General features: G+C 40.5%; 1 protein-coding gene across 1 annotated transcript in view; it reads right to left on the reverse strand.

Moving 5' to 3' along the window:
• Positions 1-24,108, reverse strand: part of LOC139691534 (cysteine-rich secretory protein 2-like) — a 212,599-nt gene that overhangs the window by 111,945 nt on the left and 76,546 nt on the right. Inside the window, exon 2 of the mRNA XM_071589405.1 lies at positions 13,314-13,366. The gene's annotated coding sequence lies outside the window, so the exon portion shown is untranslated. The remainder of the gene's footprint in view (positions 1-13,313; positions 13,367-24,108) is intronic.

Genomic DNA, 24,108 nt, shown 5'->3' on the forward strand with positions numbered 1-24,108 from the left:
CCCCCTACCACACACCCCAGTGGTGGCTTGAAGGGTACCATGTAGATTTATTCATCCTCTAACGTAGGCCGAAATATACTTTAGTAAGTTTCATCAAGTTTGTACAATGAGCGGGTTAATCTCCGAATCATCTCACTATAATTTTTGGGACGTCACGTTTTGGAATACTTATCTTTCAAATTTTGATGAATTAGCCGAGTTTTTTGGAATCTCCGCCAAGTGATGAAAATAAGGATCATCCTCTTGGCGTGGATTTTAAAAGGAATTCGTCCTTTGACGCAATTAAATCTACCGATTTTTTCATGGGGTTTTAAATTTAAATAGGCTGTGAAAAAGTTGATGCTAATTAATAAAATTCTATATAGATGAGAGATAATCAGATTCTGCTTCACGTCCTCGTGACCCCGAGCTTTTTAGGAAGACGTCTCGGTATGGGGCACATTATCGCTTGAAATATGGCACCGTGGTTTTCATGGAATCCTACCGAGCGACCATCTAAAGAACCCTTTTTATGATCCGGGATGCCTGAGCGCGGAGTTAAGCCTCATTTGCCTAGTACGTTTAGAAACGGAGGACGTGAATCGAAGTGGGATGAAAGAGGTGCTCGCGCCTCCACACCAATAAACTAATTATCCTGCCTGCTCTCGGGAGTAATCGCGAAGTGACCTCCTACACCGCGTTTCTTCGCTTCGGCAACTCGTCCACCTCCGCCCGCGGTCTGTGACCATGCAAACAGAACTATTTGAACACTTTCTTCCCTTTGCACGCACGTTTCCCTTTCGTCCCTCACTCCTTCCGCTCGCGATCTCATCATGTGATTGGGCCACGACACATTCCCTAAGTGACCGCCCATGAAATTAATCGTGATGACTTTAGCAAACCATTCTCACCGTTACCGAACCATCAAATCTCAGAGTGGGGGATTTGAAGTGCCACCGTGTCACCACGCAGACTCGTGACCCATCTAGGAATGGATTGGGCGTATACCGGCGCGATTTCTACATCAACTTGGTGCCTTGCAAGCTACCGCAAGGGCGAGTGGCAGGAGGTGATGCAACACCAGGCATGCAACATTCAGAGCTGCGTTTTTCCTCTATTCATATTATTTTATGAAGAGTTAAGTTTGGTGATTTGTAAAAACTTTCATCTAGAACGCTGAGTCGTTATGGCGATTGTGTAGCGTCTTATGCTGGAAATATCCATGGATTAAAAAAATATCTCATCTACATCAACATTATTCCCAGCAAGACACCGCTAGGGTGTATAGCAGGGGGTGATTCAACACTAGGCATGCAACATACAAAATTAAGTTTCTCTCAATTTATAGCTACATATATGTATGTGTAAAGAGGAACCATTCATACCTGTTCTCTTCGAATAAGAGAGGAGGAATTAGTAAAAAGAGGACAATAACGTTTGATAAATGTAATAAAGACAACTAGAATGAAAAAAAGAGAAATATCTTTTCATCCCCTAGCGCAGTCGGATACGGTTATTCTGATCCCTTATCATTCGTGGGAATAAAGGCATCTTAAATCTATCGGTTCTGCACTTAATCTCCCTATAATCTTATTGCCATGAACTCTTCTACCGTAGTATAACAAGGATAATAATACATTGTCAGCGTCATCAGTGGAGAGGCCTGCTGCTTTCAATTTATGCAAGGGATTCAATCTGTAATTTAACCTTCGCTCCGCGAGCGATTACCAACCTAGTTCCCCTAATTATCTAGATACGCTATTATGCTTATCGTAACGTTTTACCATATAATACCTCTACGCCGCGCGCGATCTAATTCGGCATTCAATCTAACTTCATGAGAATTCCATATGCAAGATCTCATTAGGATCTCATGTACTCGTATTAGCCTATGAGGCCTGACTAGCGAATGATTACGTTGCCATTTAATCTTCTCATTACATTTCCCCTACTCTTCTAATAAACCCTAATTTTGCGCTAACTTTTCCCCATATTTGTTTCACACAGGATAGGTCGTGAATAACGGTAACGCATAAGTACTTATTCTATAGGTCTACCTGTAGTCTACACTTTCCATTCCGATATTTTTGATGCAGCAGGCGTAGTACCAATACTCCAAAAATTCAGATCCTATCTGTCACCGCTTTTAAATATATGTGTTCTTTTAGATATTTTCCGGCATTGGGAGCCTGCTACCTATTAGGGACTTCTTAAATTGTGATATACAGATACGGAGCAATTTCCGAATCCAGTTAATTAAATGTGCATAATAGTATTTGACCAGGACTGGAGGATTTGTAAGGGCTTAATGGTACCACACCGGCTGCACCATTTTCAGACAAAACCGCCAATAGACTAACTGTATTTATATTATTATTTTGATAGTCTACCGAGTAAGGTAGGTTTTGTATGGATACACACTGATCATCGCTTAATTAATTAGCTTCGTCTAACAAGACAATCTGATACCCGACACTTAATTAAACTGTTCTTCATTCCGAATATTTCGTACTTACCTTAACTCTGTCCAGAATGCCAATCCTTTACCTGCCTCGCTTGCCTAACGTATCCCTTCTATTCCACTGCAGGATTTCGTCGTCAATCAAAATGTCCGATTTAGCACCGCAATACACGTTTTATTTTTTCGAAATTAATTCCAATTTATTTGTCTAGGATCTGTTGGCTGAATTCCATGATATTTCATCAGTTTACAATCACAGTAAAGACGGAATCGTAGGGAACCACGCGATATTTACGGGTTAAATAAATTTTCCATCTTAAAGTTCAAATTTTCCGCTAAGAATCAACAGTCCACACCTATCCTCGGACGTAAGCTATTGGGAACTCGGAGCTAACAGTAAATTGATCTTTATGCAAAAGTTCTGGTACCGCGTTTTTGCATCGGCATCAACGAAATTAACCAACGCAAAAAAACGCCCACAGCACTAAAAGATAAAATACCTGCATTTATAAATATTTTCGTTTTCCGGACTTATTTCTAGGTCAACGCTAACACAGAAATAATCTTTGTGACACGGTAGCTTGGTAAGCGAGACCTTAATGGTAAGTTGAGGGATATTGAATGCAGGACCGATTGATGCGAGGAATCATTTTTCTTTCGCATAATTCGAGACGACAAAAAGGAGCAATAACTTACGAGGAATAAATCACTTATTACTGATTTGACTGGTGGCCTGACACACCTACGGCCCCAGGGCTGCTTGCGGTGCAAAATGTAGATTTTACATTAGCTTCATGGCTTTCCGGCGCCTTAAACAACCTGCTTCCGACAGACACCCATCTACGGTGACTCACAGCCTCACGTGCATATGTAGATGTAGCCGTAGGTGGGACTCTCCGCGTAGCGACTCTTTATGCTGATCAAATGGCTCACACTTTCACACAATGGAGCACACTTCCGTAGTTTACTTGCTTCCTTCCACTTCTCTCCCTCCCTCTACAAATTCCCAAAAACATATTTGGATACTTCTGGTCACTTCCGTAGGAAGACGAAGAGGCATGTTATGTAACTCGTAACTTCTGAGTTGTAGGAGTTATTTAGAATTATCATGGCCTCTATAGCTCCACAGACCAAAACAGCTCCGGGGGTTAATTCGACTGGGACTAATTTCGGAGTTCAGTTAACGCGATGTCAGACGAGTCCCTCCAGTGGTTTGTTGCTCTTCGCTACCCCATTCCATATTTATTATTCACTATAGCGCAATCTGGCAAATACCCACAGAGAACAAGCATTTAAATTCACATTTTTCACTTCCATGGTGCATAATAACCAATATAATGCTTCCCACCAATGCTTAGTAGTGTTTTCAAAACTCTTAAGCACAGGAAAATTGGTCAATAGGTTAAAGATGTATCCCAATAGAATAAAACCTAAAACTGTGATAATTTATCTTTTTTAGCTGATATTGTAAGACACATAAATCATATCCTAGCATATTTCATCATTGCATCTTGATTTCACCGTATTGTCCAGAAGGAAATTAAGATCGGTGAAAAAATCCTTATTTCACACGTAGGGACGTCTGCCAGCTTTAAAATATACCATTTTAGTGCATAGTTAATTCTATGCAAAAAATGACGGAAGTTACGCGTGTACATTTTAAATTTCTAATGTATTGGTCTTCATAATTATTTCTTCTTTGGTTGAAAATAGAGATGTACATAATTAATATTTCTTTTCAATTGATTTCGAAGTCCGAAGCACAAACGTAAAAAGTCAACGCCTGTCTTGGGCACCTCTCAAACCTGCCTCGATTTTAGAATCGCCTCGATGGTGTTTCGAAATTCTCCTTGGAACGCAGACGGGCGAGATATTTGTCGTCGAAAGTTTTCGTCGAGTTGCTTCGACCTGGGAAACGAATGTATGTACTTACTTAACCATAGCCCGAAAGGGACGAGGTAAACCGCCGTACTTCTTTCCGATCGATCCTTCACACTCCATTACGCCCTATTTGGGCCAAGTTCCAACCGCCGCCTGGATCCCAAGATACCTCTCTCTCTCTCTCTCTATCTCTCTGTCTCACGATGGAAATGGGCTATCAAGGAAAACTTATTTAGCTGTCTCAGAAGTCTTGATCCGCCCGGTAAGGATGAACATTATAATTAGTACAAGAACTTCACCATTTTCGTCAGGGCTGGATGGTGGGAGGAGGCACTGCTTTCAGTGCGTTTTCTCCAAATGGGATTGATGGACGGGTATTTAAATTTTTATTATACGTCGACACGCGCAGTTGTATGAATCCTAATGCAAGCAAATCGCTGTATTATTTTCGAATTAGTTGAATTTTATTGGAATTGTATAATCATATTTTCATTTGACCAACTACATCTGCATAATACCCTGCAAGATACCGGCATGGTGTGTGGCAGGCGGGGAGATGTATCCATGCCAGATATGCACAGCACGTGAAGAGTGACGTTCGTCTACCATGCATGAAAGATGTGGTTACAAAAACTTCTCTCGTATTACGCAATTACAAAATGACACCAACCAAATGCGTGGAGAAGGAACGAGTCGGGAAACTATTTCAGCTATTTCAAACTACACAGCATTGGTAGCGAAACTATTTCATAATTAATCGTTAGTGAATGCGCAATTTATTTTTTGCAGTTCATTTTTACGTTACCTTAGAAATGAAAACTAGGATAAGTGTAGCGCTGAAAAAGGTTGATGCTAACTTAATGAGGCTATTCGTATCAGAGATACCGAACCTGAATTTTTTAGGCTTTCGTCTTAATGTATCGTCTTTTGTATCCTCGTCGCTTTACTCAAGTATGAACAATGCTTTCCCTCGAAATGACGACCGTCCTAATATTGCGTCGTGCAAGAAAGTGATAGACAAGTAAGCCCTTTGAAATAACACATTGATAAAAAAAGGAGGAAAAAATTTATTTCCCATCTCAGCCTATAGAGTGAGGCTTTCACTAGAGTATCCAAATATTGCTAATTGATACAGGAAGTACTTTATTTCGAGTTGGAATCAAATTATGGGCGCGGAATCATTTGAATCCCCTCCCTATCTGTTGCACAGCAATGATAGTATTTTATGCTTATTTCTACTCGTTAGAACCTTTCCAATAAGCACTTGATTCAATCACAAGCGTTTAAAGAGTAGTCGTTTTTGTTATGGCTGCGTCTCAAAATGAAATCAAATTATTAAATCTCGCGCAGAGATTATCGTAACCGAAAATGCTAGCAACAGTTTCGCAAATTTGGATCTTGGGTCAACTTCATCAAACGCATCGACCCGTGTATGCGGGGTTCCTCAGGATCAGAATCGATTACCAACAATGGACCGAGAATAAAAATTGGGAAATAAAAATCTTTATTGCCGCTGACAGCCCTTCGATATGAAGAAAAAATCCTCAGATGTTGCCAATGACCTTTCTAGACCAATTTAACTACTTTTTACTTACGGTGAATATTTACTCATTGCTTCTATTTGCCTACATTGTTCATCACCAACAACTTAACTGCGTTCAATTAACTTTCCATTTTTCTATTAGGATTATACTTTTTCGGCGAGAGATTTATGGTGATTGGTTCAGGTGTGCTCTTTGGCTAGCGTCCATCTCATCCATTAATCAGAAATGAAAAAATAACTTGCGTTTCTTACATGCTTCATGTCCCTACAGGTGTGACGGCATAAATTATGCGCTGACACTACGTTAATAGTTCTGTTTTCCCGAAGGAAAATCAAATCCGAACAATCCCTCGGTGGGAAAACGAATGGCTGTCGAGGATCGTGTAGCAAGCAATTGCTGGGAAATTTCACACGCGCCTAGAAAACTATTTTTTATTTATAAGAATTTTTCTAGCTCTTAATCGGATGAACTTTGTGTCACAATAACCTATTATTTATCAGAGAACAAAAGTACGCCAAAGGCTAGTTATGCAGCAATAAAATGTTACCCATGTTTACTGATCGCAATTCCTCTGTGTTCATTTCTTTTAATGCATAACGATGGTAATAGATTAACTGCGTCAGTTAGATATCGTCTTTTCATGAATTTTCTGCTATCCTCTGAAAACCGCCGCACCAACTGGGGAACTGTTTTTATCTTATATCCTTGAGACCTTCTGAATTGAAAAGTAATTAACTAATTCTGTTATCGTCTCACACATCGTACGGTAATGATGCTTAAGAGGCACTCGCCAATCAAATTAATACCTCGTAGTCGATGATTCTCAGATGAACACACCTAACTTAAAATCCCTTTTTTTCATTAAAAACACCTTTTTTCTATGAATACGCTAGCATGACCCTATGAGTATTAGCCAAACGATATACTTGTATTTTACAATTTAATATTGAACCAGAATAGTTACTATGCGGCTTTCAATTAATCGAGTCAGATATTGGCGTATTTTTTTCAGGGTATTAAAAACCATTCTCTAATTATTCTAGTTACCCGCAGGAGGCAAGTAAAAAGAACTACTAACGTGGGCTAAAATCATAAAAATGCTTTCAAAACAGACGTGCAATTTTTTTCTGAGCTCGATCCCATACACCAATTTCCACGCTTGCTCCCGATGTATATAGTGATTACGCCGGAACCAATCGGTAATTCAGAAAACCAGTTCCGTTCCTCGAGTAGGGTAATGAAATTAAAGGATCGCCGTAAAGAGAACGGCGACACCTGGGGGAGGGAATAAACAGACGGAGTGGAAGAAAAAAAAATCGAAGAGCCCAGGAGCAAGCGGTCGAAACGTGCAACCTACATAAAAACTCTTATCTGCCATTAATCGCGGGGGGGGGGGCAGGAAGGCACTCGGCAATCCGCGTGGCGGCAGAAACAATGGAGTGTCTCCCCACCCCACCCAACCCCCTTCCCCCGGTGAAATTTCCATCGTCGAGAAATGCAAGGGGGGGAGAGATAGTGGGGGTGGGGAAGGGAGGGAGATGAAAAGGGTTGTTGATGCGAGTGCATTCCAGGAGGCATTCAGAGCGGATGCCTCTCGACGTCTCCCCGTGTCACCACATGCGAGGGGCGTGTGCAATTGCGAGATGAGGGCCGAGATAAGAGGAGATGCACTGCGAGGGGTGGGAATCGACAGCGGGAGAGGAGGAGAGGTGGGGGCGGAACTCGTTTCACGACCCGTGGGAGAGAGCTCAGCGGGGATTTTCGTTTGCCCTCTTAGGGTGTGATTGGCTAGACACGGGGCCGGTGGAGAGCATGAGGTTCCATCTTGGGATGGGATACTGGATCAAAATCGATGCCTCTTTATCGATATATTTGGTGACCTCAGATATGAAAATGCACACGTAATAAAATAACTGCATGACGTAGATTATAAAATGGATGGGGTCGTGTTAAGCATCTCAGGACGGGTCCAATACTTGGTTGTTACACAGACATTAAACCTTTCACGGGGTGTGCACATTAGAATAATATTTGGGTCAGCCTCGATGAAGCTGAGTTTCATTTGGCGGGTTGACGGGAAAATTTATTGAAAAGGTATGAGAGAGGTGTTACTTCGCCTTAGTTAGAACAGATTTGGAACTCGTGGTGGCAAGTATCTGGGATCCATGGGAGAAATGTTTAATAAAGGAATCGGAATTGGATCGGAAAAAAAATCATCCGAATTTGAAAAAAATTGCCAAGGAAATATAGTAAAAGGGACACCTACGTCAGCAGGATTAGGTAGGAGCCTCTTGATTCACGATGACAGGAGGCAAGACTCATAACTTGGTCATAGGGCACCTGAGTTTTCTAGCGGTTGGCCAATGGGATAAAATGAGAGAATAGACACCGTCACAGACACATTCAGGCATTCAATCTTCCCTCGCACGATCCGCAGTCATAGCAAAATTGAACTCAAGTCCCATAATATATTTAATAATAGACAAAAAAATAATTTATCAGTCAATAAATTCATGATGCACATAGGTATGTACATATGTGAGAGAGTGTGTGTACGAATTCTTTTTTATATGAGCAAATATATATTCAAATGTATGCAATAACTAAAAAAATAATAATAACTCCCTCACCACATACCCATGCGAGGTAGACGTCGATAAAATAAAATGAATATTGCTCATTCAATAAAAGGTTTTACGGCACAGATTTACGTTTTCATACATTTAGATGTGTGGGAATATGGTAGTCAGGTGGGTTGGGCTACTGGTCGGAGTTCCTGAGTCCGATCCTCGGGGAAGCCACCGGGCACCCCCGGGTTCACCCAAGCCATGTGATTTTTTTCGGGAACGAGATCTTTTTGGGAAATCACAGGCTTCATAGGGAAAAAACTGCCCTGATGAATGAACTTAATACGCCTTTGTGCTTAGTGATAGGTGACCAAGCATTGGGTTGATAGCTGTGGTAACTTTGGATATTATGGCGTAATTTTATGTATTGATTCCTTTTAAAGACAACGAATCTGTATCTAATCAGATACTAATTTAAAATAAACCGACACTTTTTAAAAATCATCCCATAGATTATATTTGGCAAGAAGAATATGTTTTTAATAAAAATAACAAAATGTACCCATTCAACAATCATCAGTTTGTTAAAATGCATGGCAGTATTTCAATATTTAATGATATTAGATTGCCAAGGATACAAAAAATAGTATTAATAAAATACAGGTAAAACCTGAGGAAGAAAAGGTACAATATATTTTTTATCCAGAATTACTGTTTTATTGATTTTTCTAACATGTCTTACTTGCCAGTTGACGTCATTCCGATTTGACTTGAAAATTTGTCGAGGAATCACCCGCTATGCAAGCGTCTTCAAACTCATGGAAACTTAACATTCAAATTAAAAACAATTGAAAGACTTTTGTATCAAATCAAATTTACAGATATTACTGACAATTGGGATGCATTCCTTAGAGTAATTTTTCAATGAAAATAATAGATGGGGAAAAGTATCGATGTACATTGCTAATCCGAATGGTTCAGACGCCCGGCATCCCTCCCTCAACAGACGATCGAGAGCGGAATCTGCCAAGAAGAGCAGCAGCACGTCCACCCGGATGAGTGTTTCCCTCAAGCCACGGGCGTCAACGTCAAGACTTACGTTTCCCTCCCTTTTGTTCCGTCTCCCCAAAAATCCCAGATATAATCCTAATTTTAATATTATAAGTTTCTGCGGAAATATATAAAATATCTTCATTATTCTATGGCAGGAATATTCGCAAAACAACTGTTCATAAGGACGTGGTGGCAAGGATCTGATTTCTAAAGCCCTTGGTACCGTGTACACGGCTCTATAACTTCGACCCTCAACCAATACCGAGAGGTTATATTAGCTAACTAATATCCTTCAATGAAGCGTTGAGATAAGATCCTTTCTGATGCATCGAGGTAAATATTCTTTCTCCTACAGTATGTCTACGTACCTATTATTATGATACCGTATGAATTATTCAATACCGATATTTTAATGGTACCTTTTTGATCTGACAATACGAGGGTCATCCGGAAAGTAGTACCCGTTCGTGAAATAAAGACACAAAAGTAAATATTAACAAACATAAAAAATTTTATTTGAAAGAGGATACTTTAAACTACTTCTCAACATAATCTCCAAGCAAATTAAGGCATTTGTCATAACGTGTGACAAGTTTCTGTATTCCTGCTGCATAGTCCTTCGCCGCCAGCTCATTGAGATACGCGAGGGACCCATCTTGCACAAATTTTTGCATAATGCAGATGGTGTTTAACAATTTCATGAACAATTGTTCGAGAAACATTGGGAAAATGCTCACAGATGTCATCAATTGTGACGCGCCGATCGTTCCTCACGAATTCGTCAACTGAGCTCACCAGTTGGTCTGTAATGACAGACGGTCTCTCCGAACGCTCATCGTCGTGTGTGTTCCCCCTCCCCATGTTGAAGTTGCGACACCACCGCCGAACAGACGACTCGTCCATTACATTGTCTCCATACACCTCCTTTAATTGGCGATGAATATCACATGGGCGAACGTTTCTTGCATTGAGGAATTTAATCACTGCCCTCACTTCACAACTGGCGGCGTTCTCAATTTTTTTAAACATTGTAAACAATCACAGAAACAACACAGGCAATGCTAGCGTCACGCAACTTGGCTCAGAGAAGGCAGACAAGCCACTGAAGCTATCTGACCTCGTCCAGCGGCTACTCGCGTCGTCAGCACTTCATGCGGCACGAACGGGTACTACTTTCCGGATGACCCTCGTACTATTTGACCCAAAGGAGTACAATGTTTACCATTGGACCATTTCAGTTTATATATATTCATGAAATTCCCTTGACTATAAGCATATAAAAAGGACGGTGTTATAAACCCCTATCACGTGTCCTTGTGGTGGTTAGCAATGCATAACTGTAGTAGAATGTATAAAAATACTCAAATTCAAATACTTAGATATTTAATTGGTGCATTTCTGCTCCTTTTATATGATTAGGGATTCGGTTAGGGATTACTGATTTGTTTTTTATCACTTTATGAGTACGTAATACTTCCTGCACGCTCCATTACGTGTTCGACGTGTTCGCATCTCCACCGGACGTTTGACATATTGAGGTCGATGCATTTCCCACGTTTGTAATTGAATATATGTAACTCCATTGATGCAGAGGAAAACCAAAACTGTGACGGTCAAATCATTGGTGTCCACCGTGAAAAATATCTCTTATGCTCTGCCAATATCCCATGCAACCCTTTCATAACCGCGCCCCCAATGTATAAGTACTGTTATTACGAATCAATTTCTGTCCGTAGGACTGGAATTTTTATAAACGTGGGCGCTTTTCCGTTGAAGAAGTTCCACCCTAAGTCGAGAAAAATGCATTGCTTTTGGACATTTCATTCGCCGTGATGTTTAAGCTTTTTTGTTTATGCTCCAGCCATCACCGGATATTGCCAGAGATACGAAGTTCATAAACATCTCCGCCCCACGGCATCCGGCCTTATTTTCGCTCGCCTTGCCGCCATCTCTCTCGGTCGTGTGTGTAGGCCGTTTTAAACTAGGTGCATGACCACCCGAAAACTGTGGGAGGAGAGGTGTCACCCTCATCCGCGCTCCAAGTCATTTTTCCTTCGACATTCTCCACGTCTGCCCTGCCTTCATTTTTCTCCCCCGTACTCCCGCCTCTCCGTCACCACCTCGCCCCTTTTTGTACTCCCCTCCCAAAGCGACACCGCTTCACTCAATGATCATATCTCGTCACGCCCTAGACTCATATCATTTGTCATTCCACCATTCAAAACTAACGCTCATTCACGAGCAATCGCAATGATAATTTACCATTTTTTGTAAGACTCGTCTCGCCGAAAAATTGAATCAAAATTGTGCAGCGAATTTTTACGCCTACGTGGAAACTGTAAATTTTGATCGAAATGAAAATCAATGGCATCAGGATCAACCATGTGGAATCGCATCTTTAGGAATGAGAAAATACTTTGTTGATTCCACCACCAAACACGATTGCGGTACGACCGCTTTCGGTACATACGTGTCAACTTCATTCACCCATTCGGGTATTGATATTCATATTATAACTTAATGTCAGTTTTAGATGCAGATCATTAACTTGCCTGTTCAGTTTTTTGCTCGAAATTTCTATCGTGACTGCCAAAGGTAACTTTTCTTAGTTCTAAAGTAATGACTACAGTAGAGAATTAGTCAAAGCATTCTGCCAGAGGATGTCAACAAGAACTATTAGATAGAGAGATACGAGGTATATTAGAACAAAAATTGGGCGGTTAGTCGAGCTCGAGGTCCAAAAAATTGGTTAAATGTATTTCTTAGGGCGTGGTCAGGTAGCGATGGCATTTATATGGACCTGGAAGATGTCGTCCGCAAGCGTTAAGTCTTCTTATTATCGTGCAATATATATGCATATTGGAACAACGATATCCCGTTGCGCTTGAGTACAAACGCTTCGCTGTAAGATAAAAGAAATACTTTTTTCTTGAGTGGGCGGCGTTCCTTGAGATATTTAGGACCAGAAATCAAATATCTATGAGAGAAAAACTAGAAAAAACCCTGAATCGGGCAGAAAAATCTCGTTTCGTAGAGGAATAACATGTACCCTAGCATACGGGGAGCAGGCAGCGGTTTTTGGTTGTTCCGTTTCATCTTAAGATTTTCGCATGGCAATATCAAATTTTAAATGACCTCGAACGTAAGGAATACTCTACAGTTAAGATTATTGTGAACTTTTTTGGTGCGGAGAAAGTAAACGAGAAAATTTCGAAGAAATTAAGCCGCAAATGTAGAAATGGCACAAGGAAATGCTGAAGAGGCAACGGTTTTCCATGCAAAAAAATATGTTCTGCGAAAACTGCTTTTCGTCCTGGATAAGAAAACATCCGATCGTCTTGTATGCGCCCCGAGATGATCCCTTCCGAGAGTAATGCACACCGACAGGTTGAATGCATCATCCCTTTTGCAAAATCCTCGTTATATAAATATTGGCCCGTATTCCCCGTCCGCGCCACAATTCCCTTTTCTCTCACGGATATCTTTTGTCTCTCAACCCCGCCCCTTCATTTTTCCCTCCCTCCCTCCTGCAAAACCCCCCACGCCCACGCACCCCTCCCTCGCGGTGCGCGGTCGTCGTATTTCATTTATTCATGAGCCCCTCGACCACCTCCCGCGCAGCCCCCCGCGTCCACAGAGGGAAGAGCGCCCTCGGCACGCGCGTATTATTATTTAAGGACGGGGCGCAGCACGCGCCGCCGCCGGCGGGAGAGAGGGAGGGAATCTCGCGCTCACGCACACGCGGGTGCGGGGCGAAGAGCGTCTCCCACGCTCGCGCAATGGGGGCTCCGTAATGAATAGGAGGGCGGACGGAGAGTTGAGACTCACCCAAAAGGAGAGCAGCCGGGCTGTTTGCAGTGCAGTCGCTCTCTCCCAGGAGCCTGAAAAGATACCACAGTCAACGTTAAAAAAATATAAATGAAAATATTAAACCTTTAAAATGCGGCCAACTCACGAACAAAACTATGAAAAAAAAGCATAAACACGGTTATCAATCCGATTATGTGGTGTGATAGGTGAGAATAAAGCTCATCTAGTACTGAGCCCTATTGCGTGTGAAATTCACAAATCAGGGGGAGGTAGGGGGAGAGGAAAATCACACTGAAGCTGATGGTACCCAGAGGGGTACCTGGAATCGAACCCGGATACGCCCCTGGGCACCCTCACATTAACCATGGGACACATAAATGTAAATATCACCAAAATGTTGGACACTAGTGCACATGACAGAAAACAAATCTCTTAGACTTCCATTTTTTAAAAATATTATGGTGTATCCAGAATTAATAAATAGACCATCAATTTAAATAGCATGCAAAATTGTAGCATAGGTAACTGGAAGTAATTAACTGCTGAGATCAAATAATTTGCTGATAATAGATTCATACCATTCAACCAGAGGTTCGTTCTCTGTAAATATATTAGTAACTAATATTTTTTTCCTATATTTCTTATTTGATGAATTTTCGATGGCTTGAGATCTTATCATCTGTGACAAAAATTCATGATAAATTTATGATCTCGATTAAATAATGTAAAAAGGGAGAAACAAAAAGTTAATTTCAACGAACTTAAAGACTTCCATTCCTCTTTACGAAGCACATTGTCATGATTTAAAATTTAAAGCTATTTCACAGTTACATCCACACAAGAAAAGCCCAAAAAGTGGAGTCGTCTATTGTTTGTAGGTTATCCTTATAATAAGATTGCCCGAAAATGTAACAAAGGAATATTCAATATATCATTTCATAATCCACATAATCTAGGAAAAATCCTTTGCCGCAACAAAGGCAAACTACAACCCCTATTACAATCCTGCATTTACAAGGTGAAGTGTGATTCCTATGATATATGCTACATAGGCTGGAAGTTTCAAAACTAGAATAAAAGAACATGATAGATGCAGGAGGACTTTTGATGAAACATCACTCATAGCTAAGCATCTACTACAATCATCCCACTCATGTGAATTAAATCCGGATATTTTACACTACGAAAATAAGGGCAAAAGACTTGATATTTTAGACCAACTTGAAATTGTAAAATTAAATATGAAAGTTCTTTTAAATGACAATTTTTTCATAAACCACTCTTCTCTCCTCAGAATCCCATTTCCACAGCAAACAGTGAAGTTCCCGCTTGACCCTTCTTTATTCCTCCCTCTTTCCTACCGCCAGGATACTAGTACCTGCCACCGTCCTCTCAAATAATGACCACAAGTGCTTAACTCCCCCCCTCTTTTGACCTCCCCATTTCTTTAGTTTCTCTGCTTCTTTGGGTTTTACATATCTCCCCTCTTTGTCCCCGCCTACCTTACTCCTCACTCTTTTCTCCCCCCCTTTCCTAAAACAGTTATAAGCATGATGTACTACAAGCTAAATCTTGTCTTATACCTGAAGATGGTTCGATGAATTGAAGCGAGTTGTACGGTACAAATAAATCTGTGGAAAAGTGCAAATTTGTTTTTCTCATGATGACTAACTTCAATTACATCTCGCCTGAATCTGTTGTTTATATTTACCTATGCGGTTCGCTTTCATCTTGAGAACAATGATTGGCCCTAGCATTGCGATTCTGGCTTTGAGAAATAAAATATACCATACACGCATTATGTTCATCAATGCTACAACAAGCCTATTTTAACTAAACTGTTTGGAGTACTAGGCAGAAAATGTCAGGCATTCGTGACAAAAAACAGCTACTGATTTGAAAATAGTACAAATTGCTTGGGAAAGTGTTTTTTTTTAACCTTGACGAATTGCTCACCGTATTTCTAAATTTTAACAAGCATGCCTGGTTTAAAAGTTGAGTCAAATTGAATCAACATTTGTGGCTTTTAAAATGAGTCCATTTGATTGAAAATTTGAGACTATCTATTATTATAATTGAAAGTCTTAATCTAATCTAATATTAAATTTGAAAGTTTTAGGAAAAGAAGTGCCTAAAGTAGGAAATCTGAAATAAGACTATGCCTGAGGTCTGAAATAAGAATGTTTCTGTTTAAATACTTGAACCTGGGCGAATTTTTTACCCATGATCATTTCTATTTTATCTGCACTAATAACTAAGTAAAATCTTATCGTTTCTTAGCTGTTCCTATAATTGTGTCTTCGCGAAATGCGCTGAACCACCTGCTTCGGGCATCTCCTAGAGGTTTCAATTTCCACGGCGACACAATTACAAGATAACGAACGAGACGACGTTCCTTCACTTCATGCGCACCTGGGGTAGAGGTAATAAGATTCCCTCTCACTGGTTGTACGACTCAGTCGATAATATTTTCCAGCTTATCACGTGACTTGACTCTTTATATGGCCTAAGTAGTCCGTTGGCGCCAGTTCATTGGCTTGTAATCATTAATACTGATTGAGGTTTGTGTTCAGAGAACGGGCCGCTCATTCGGAGGAGACGAAGAAGACTCGGGGCCGTGCGGAGTCTGTGCTTTAAGCTCACGGTCAAGGTTATCCGAGGACACCGTGTGGTCAAGCCACCATATACCACTTCCCTCCCCGGCCCGCCAACCGACATGTCGCGCGTTTGGCGCTCGGGTGACGGGCTATGCACGCAACGTCTGCCGTCCTTCCCCTCGCGTGCAATCCCGTCCTCCCCAAAAGCCTCCGAGGGGCGGAAAAATTCCCATGCCCCAAAATCGTCTCTAGGCGGTCCAACTGCGGAGTGGGTGGCATCTACGACGACGGCTCACAATTTTTTCACTAAAGGTGGCACGACCGAGACGGCACCAGTCAATTGGTCAACCTTAGTTCATGTGTCGATGATGGTCACGACATTAATGTAACACCCAATAATGCGTATTTCGACCACAGATATGAAGTGAATATACCCTTTTAACTGCTCTGATTTTCATATAATTTTTTAAAACGTGTTCTAAAATTCATTTAAAAAGTTTTGAAACTAAGCGATTTCGGATGTTTTTCCCACAAATTAATTAATATCATTTAAAGAAATACGGGCATATGCTGTTATGTTAAGACCATTACAAACCTTATATAATTGCACACTTGATATCAGTTGTTCGTGAGAACAAGATGAATTTAGTTTTCATTAAGCCATAGTTCTCGCAGTTCTCTCTTTAGCTGAAGTAATCTCACTTCAGTGATAATGGATTTCCACAAAGCTAAGCCTGAAAAAACCGATATATCCTCTTTAGTGACTAGCTCCTCTAAAGTTATAAAAGCATGCATAAAATCTTGGCTTTTCAATACCATTTTTTATAAAAACTAAAACGGTTATTTATCATCGTCATTTGATAGAGCGCACTAAGGACTACATGTACAGGAAATGTTATAAATACTTGATATCTCGATCTAACCTCCTTAACAGGGATGCAGTGTGCCTATGGTGTACAAAAGGCAATTAAAAATGTAACTTTGGGATTACTTATTATTCACTGCAAATTTTGTTTAATTAATATTTCTTTTTCAACTATTTTGTAGTCAATCAGTTCCATTCTGAAACCATAATGTGCTTCGGTAGCGTGATATACATTGAGTTTGCGAAACGCTCGGTTATTAAAGTAGCCATGCTGTAAACAATAGAATATCTGCAGGCGTAAGTGATATTGTTTAGTGAATTTTATTTAAGTCTGGGCGCTATTTAATCATTCCTCTTTTGTTCGATAAGTTTCAATCGAGCCTGAAAACCTTAGTCCTACGATTGAAAGGATTAAATAGTTCCATCTTTATATCTTGTATGTATAGGTAATGGAAGTAAGGTGGCGTCTAAGAATTATAAAAGTATTTTGAATATGCAGAGAAAGTTTTAGGTGAAAGAGCAAGGAAGGTGACATTAAACAAATTCTGGGTAATTCATTCTATGCCTATGATGAAAAGATGGATCGTATTTCTACTATTCAGCAAGTTTGAGAAATTCATGGATAGGCGAAAGGGAGCATTCTCTACATTCTTTGATTTCGAGTAATAATAGGAGTACAGGAAAAATGGAAGAATGTTGTGGAATGTATTCAGAGAACGTTGAGTGAATGCTATGAAATCGATGCATGAAAACAGTGCTGCGAGTCCCTGAGTGAATAGGATCTTTAGGGACGGCAGCAAGTAAATAATAATGGGAAACAAAAGAAGCACAAGGTTAATACTATGGCTGTTTCATGTTTTTTACGAATGTCTTGGATACATGAATTCAACGATGATGTAGGTGTAATGATTGGAGAAGAAAATGTATACTTTCTCGTGTGCCCTGATCATTCGTGCTAGCTGAGAGCCCGACATATTAACAGGGGCCCCTAATTAGGATAAGCAAAGAAACAGATGGAATAAAATGGAGGGAAATGTGTTTGAAGAAAAGCACGACATGCTTGATAAGTAAAATGAGACGCATGATCTCATAGTGGGAGTAAAGGGCGTCATATTTGAACGAGTGAATGATTTTGAAATTTTTGGCAGGATGTTTGCCAAAGATGGTAGGGCAGATGAAGGAAGTATTAAATGGCATGCGAAGACCGACGGAAAGGTTATTGGTAGAATGTGGAATATATATTAAAAAAATTAATATTTGTCTTAAGCTGGAAAAAATCGTAGTGCATATGAGTGTACTGTAAAGGTGTGAATTTTAAAGAAGATAATACAAAAGGAGCTCATTAGTAGTCTTTGCTGCTGGCAGTATTAACATCATAAAGAACATGTCCATGATGAAATGTCTTCTGTTCATGATATTTTAGGAGGCGTCAGGATTGTGCGGTCCACAGTAAGCGAGGTGTTTGCGCCTATTCGACGAAGACTGAAAGGAGCCGGAATAATATGCTTGATGCTGTTATTGAAACCGATCTCCTCAGCATACACCCACGAGGAGGGGGGCAGTTGGGGTGAAATCCGGTAGAGAGGGAGAGTCGCGCCTCCAAGCCCTGACATCATCACCGAAAATTCCACTTCGGGTGGAATCACAACAAACCCTCTCGCTCCACATTATCGCCAATGCAAACTCTTCGTTGACGAAGGCAGCATTCGATGCCCTAGTGACCACGTAAGTATTTCACATTTCTTAATTTTGGTTTACAGGTTTAGGAGACTCTCTAAAGTTAAAAGAATATTAACAATATGTTTATCATAAGCCTTCGAAAATCTGGGACATTATTCGTTAAAAAAATTGAAAATATTTATATATGTACACGTACTTTTGAAAAACCGGTTCCAGGTTTTGTAATATACCCGGCTACTAATTTAAGCATGTGCCCAATGAATAAAGCATATGTTATATACCTGTATATATAAACCATAAACACAGTAATAAACGCAAAGGTCGATCGGCGTATGCAATTCACACATCAGGGTAGGGTGGCCAGTTCCTTTCCGGCTATGGTTTCCCAGTAAGATCTGGAAACCGAAAAATCACACAGCTTGGGTGGGGCTGAGGGTGCCCGATAGACATACTAGAGAATCGAACCCGGGCCCTCATTTGTCCAACATCCACTCCTATATATATATATATATATATATATATATATATATATATATATATTATTTATATATATATATATTCAATGTAAATATGTTTAGATTAGTCTTCGGGTAAAATCCACAACCAGGAATCAACTTTTCAAAACTACTACTATGTTTACAATTTGGTGCCGTTTTATTATGAGTAGCATTCAAGTGAAAATAAATGTGTTACAATTACGAGAATATAATTTCGAGTTTCTGCCGAAGCTATATATACATAATTATATAAGCCAAATTTAAGACAATTAGTAAACTGGTCTCGGCGTTAACAATCATGAAAGGTTACGTAAACGATGGTTGTTGTTTCGACGCTCTGACCACCTGAGCCGAGGTGCCTTGAGCAGTTTTTAAATTATATACTGGGGAAAGTGGTAATTTGATCATTCCGCTGAACACTGTAGAGAATAAAGTGAATTTTTGAACGGGAGTGCATCCGCTAAGAAAAGCCGAGTGAGAGTTGATGGCATTTTGAGGTGCCAAAAGGCGCTGTCGAGGCGTATCGGATGGAGGGAGCAAGATGAAGGTGGTGGAGATGGGGAAGGTACTCCGGCGAGGGAGGTGATGTTAGGAAGGGATGGTGGGAGGAGGCAGGATTGGAGGGACGCGCGGGGGATTTTGGTGGTATCTGGTTGGGGGGAGGAAGGGGGTGGAGGAAACACGAGGAGAGGCGTGAGATAAAGGATTTGAAGGGCCCGGGGGCGATGAAAGATGCCGCAGCGCCCGCCTCTCCGAGACTAGAAGGCCGCTTGGCATGCCTCGTCCAGCATGCCTGCCGTCCACCCCCAACCAAACCCGATCTCCCGATCCACCCCGCCCCGTCCAGGTATAATTCTCCCTCCGAGCACCTCTCGCCCCAGCCCCTTTAAGCCGGGGAAGTACGATGTAGAAACACGGATGATGGCTCACCACCTCGCGTCATTCCAAAGGGAGGCCCATTTCGTCTCCACGGCAAAGGGTGGGTTCGTTTTGAGATGGTAGGGTGCCACGAATAACATTTCGGTCAATCTTGCAGTCATTCAAGTCATTCCTTCGGACCAACAAGGACCAGACTTCAATCAGTCTCAGAATCTTCAATCTCTGTGCGACGTGGATTCTTCACATGATATGGAATGATTGAGTTGGTTGGGGTTTCTTCGCCTGTCACCGAGGAATAAACTTACATTAGTAGCATACTGGAATCATAGATCGATTGGATGAAGACTAACCAACCATTATTTTCATAGAGTCGATTTTGTACATTGATGCCATCGGTTGCGATATGTGTAGCACTGACATTATGTATTTACGGATGCATCGAGGGAGGATACTTTAATTTAACAAATGGGCCGTAGCTATGGGGTATTTTTCAGATACTTCAAAACCATCTGAGCTATCCATTACCTAAGTATACATTACATATTTATAAACAAATCAGTCTCGGTGAAGAGCAATGAAACTATTCCCTCGTCGGATAAAGGAAAATATGGAGTTGCCAGGTAGAATCTTAGCGCTTACTTAATCAGAGTCCTTTTAATTAAAGAAAAACATTAAACCAATACCTAATAACCTAATGAACCAACAAGGTCTCGCCTTCTCCGTTCTGTTTCACATTTGGAAACCCCTATTGATACTTAAAACCCAAGGGAGTGGTTTTATAAGATAGAAACCGAGGTCAGCGATTGGTGTTTTCGCTTAAGTACCGACGTAATCCTCTGCTGTATTTTATAATGTACAACAAAATATTAATTATCTCCTCCTAGTTTAAATAATTATGGTAATTAGTCATAATGGTTTTGAATGTATTGTCATATTTTTTCACGTCCGATGTATCGGGAGCACTTAACAGCCAATAAGATAGTCTCATACTCTATTGCAAGATAGGAGTAATGCATTTTAAAATCATTCGTTAACTTAGGCAGTAATCGAGTTCTTGGAATTGGCATGTAAACTTTTAAGTTCGTCTAAATAAAGTTGGAGGCTACGGAAGCGGTTTGATGGGGTTACTTTGCCTTGAGGAGTTCTCGTATTATTTCGGTTCAGCAGGAGTTTATTTCACAATGATGGGAGATATCAAGGTGCAAAAGAGGCTGATGGAAAGGAAGGTCTATGGTGGAAATTCAACTTCTTGGAATTCGGTGTGTGTATTAGATTTCACGATCTCGTAAAGTTGACCTCACGTCGTGGAAACTATCATTTGAGAGACCAGAAAGCCAGGAGTTCAAGATGTTTCGGTAGGATTCAGATGAAGTTGCTTGCGTAATTTCCATAAAATATGCTTTAATGGCAATAGAGTAGTTCCTGTTCTGGGAATTAGGTTGTTTATACTTCTTCTCGATACACTTATCAGTTTGCCGAAGCCCGTTTGGGAGCCAATTGCGCTTGCAGAAATGGGAAGTAGATTATATTAAAGCATAAGAGGCGACGATCATTCCAGATAAAGTGCGACGCACGATGATGCATTAATGTTCCCAGACCTCCGCATCGACGGTGGGCACTCGTCCCTTTGAAATGTTAATAGGTTCAAAATAATAATTCAGCCGCGATGACAATGACTTTGAAATGTGGCCGTGACCTTGGTTTCTTTTTATCTCCAGAGCAATTTATGGCGCGACGCGGAGCATTATTTATGGCAGTGTGGTGTTAGCGATAAAAAAACTTGAGGGAATTTTTTCGCCATATCTCCAGAGAGACATAAAGAGAAATTTCACGCTTTTTTCAATTATAACATAATATCAAACTTCTTGGGAAGTTTAGTATGTTATTGTTCATATTGAAAGTATGCTGGCAAAGTATATTATAATTCACGGTAGTCACGATGTGGTGTTTTTGCTATTGAAAAGAAGTAGCCCAGAATGTTTCTTTCTTTTCAAGGCAATCATTGAAAATGATGAATTTATTTGTAAAAAGAATGATGCTTGCTCGCGAATACGCTTTATAGGGTATTCTTTAATGTTATGACCGTGACAGAATGCGTACCATAAGGAAAACCTCTGCCAAGGAAAATCAGAAATTTGATATTCCCCACCAATTTGCGATGCTTAAAAGTTTGCTAGACATTGGTCATAACTTAAGATACTGACGAAACGGTATCTCCTTTCCTCATGGACAGTGGATAATAACTTGGAGGCAGTCACATGGAACTACGATGCGTCGGTTGCACCTACTAAATGCGTCGGTTGCACCATCGAACTAAATTGTAATATCTTACTAAAATATATGTACTAAAATTAATATCACCAGCAACTAATATATATATATATATAATATATATAATATAATATAATATATATATATATATATTTTTTTTTTTAAGGCGGAATCAGGCATATCACCTTTTCCTTGTATCTATTTCCATGTGAATGTGTGTGTGTATATATATAAATATATATATATATATATATATATATAAATGAGTTTGAAGACGACGGCTGAGCCGTCGAAACGTCAAACAACATATTGTGAGTGTCCTTTCTCTGTGTCTCTATGGTCTAAAAATCTACATCTGTGTTTTTATATATTTGTGCGTCGCCGAAGAGCGTTCCATTTCGAATATATATATATATATATATATATATATATATATATATATATATATATATATATATATATTAACATATATATACATATACATATACATATATATATATATATATATATTAACATATATACACATATATATATATATATACATATAACATATCTCTCCCGTGGACTACAATCTTATCATGGTGGAAGGGCTAGTGAGTTCCGATGACCCCTAGAGCTGTGCTAGCGGGAGCAATTTGCTCCTGATAGCGTCAACCATGCCAGCCAGATAGGTCGAAAGTTAGGAGCCAGACGACGAAAGGTAGTCCACGCAGCGTCTGACCCCAGTGGGGTGGCCATTGAGTGATGGTGTCACGTTAAAAACACTATTGAGGAAGGCAACGGGAAGCCATCTCAATTATCATTCTCAAGAATATAATGATGGACACAATAGAGAATATGAGTCCTGGCTACTACCGGACTCGGCCCAATCGGCCGTGTGTCGTGTCCGGCAGTGGGAGAGGCAAGGCTTCCGCGGTAGTCATCTCACGAAACACTTGCAAAAGAAAACCGACAGCATCAGGACTGAAGACGCAGAAGAAGAAGACCAATTGTGTTAGAATGGTAATTTGGAATGTTTGAACAATGTTGAGGATAGGAAAATTAGAGAATATTAAGCGAAAGATGGAAAGAGGAAATATAGATAGTTTAGGTCTATCGGAGGTGAGATGGGAGGATAGCGGGCATGGAAGGATAGCGGGTTAAAGATTAATATACAGCAGCGGGGACGATAGTCAAGAAGGGGATGCTATAATATTGAATGACGATTTAGGAAGAAGTGTAGTAAGCATACAACCAGCAACGGATAGAATATTACTAGTGGAGATAAAGGCAGAACCGACGAACTTGGTCATTGTCAGGTATACATGCTACCAAGCAATCATAATAAGGAAGAAGTCGATAGGATATACAATCATTTAGAGGACATAATCACGTGTGTGCCACCAGGGAAACATTTGATAGTGATGGGGGATTGGAATGCGACGATAGACGAAGGAAAAGATGGTGATGAGATGGGGGACTACAGTTTCGGTACACGGAATGACCGCGGGGAGACAGCAATTGAGTTCTGTAGGAGACATGGGGTGGTCATCACCAACGTTTGGTGCTTGACGTGACTCGTTAAAACTTATATGTGGATCGTAGTATATGCGGCGCAGAGACGTGGTCACTGAAGCAGGATCACGGAAGTAGATTGGAGGCTTTTGAAATGTGGATGTGGAGAAGGATGGAGAAGGTGAAGTGGACCGAAAGGAAAACAAATGAGGAAGTACTAGGCATGCTGGGCGAGGAGAGGAGTCTGTTGGGAGAAATCCTAAGGGGGCAGGAAAAATGGATGAAGGCAGGTGATCGGCAGTGGGATGTTGAAGACTGTAATAGAGGGAAGAATGTTAGGCAAAAGAGGAAAGGGCTGGAGCAGGATAGAGATGTTGGACGGGATGAAGGGTGGAAGGAAGTACACAGAGATAAAGAGGGACTTGATGGAGTGTAGGTTGCTGGATTGTGTTTTTCTAGGAGTCACAAAATATTTATTTGGTAATTGTGTCCATCCAAAACCTACCTTAAACGGTAGATTACTTAATTAC

Source organism: Hetaerina americana, unplaced genomic scaffold (genome assembly GCF_022747635.1).
Source record: "Hetaerina americana unplaced genomic scaffold, ioHetAmer1.1.p SCAF_1, whole genome shotgun sequence".
Taxonomy (NCBI): Eukaryota; Metazoa; Arthropoda; class Insecta; order Odonata; family Calopterygidae; genus Hetaerina; species Hetaerina americana.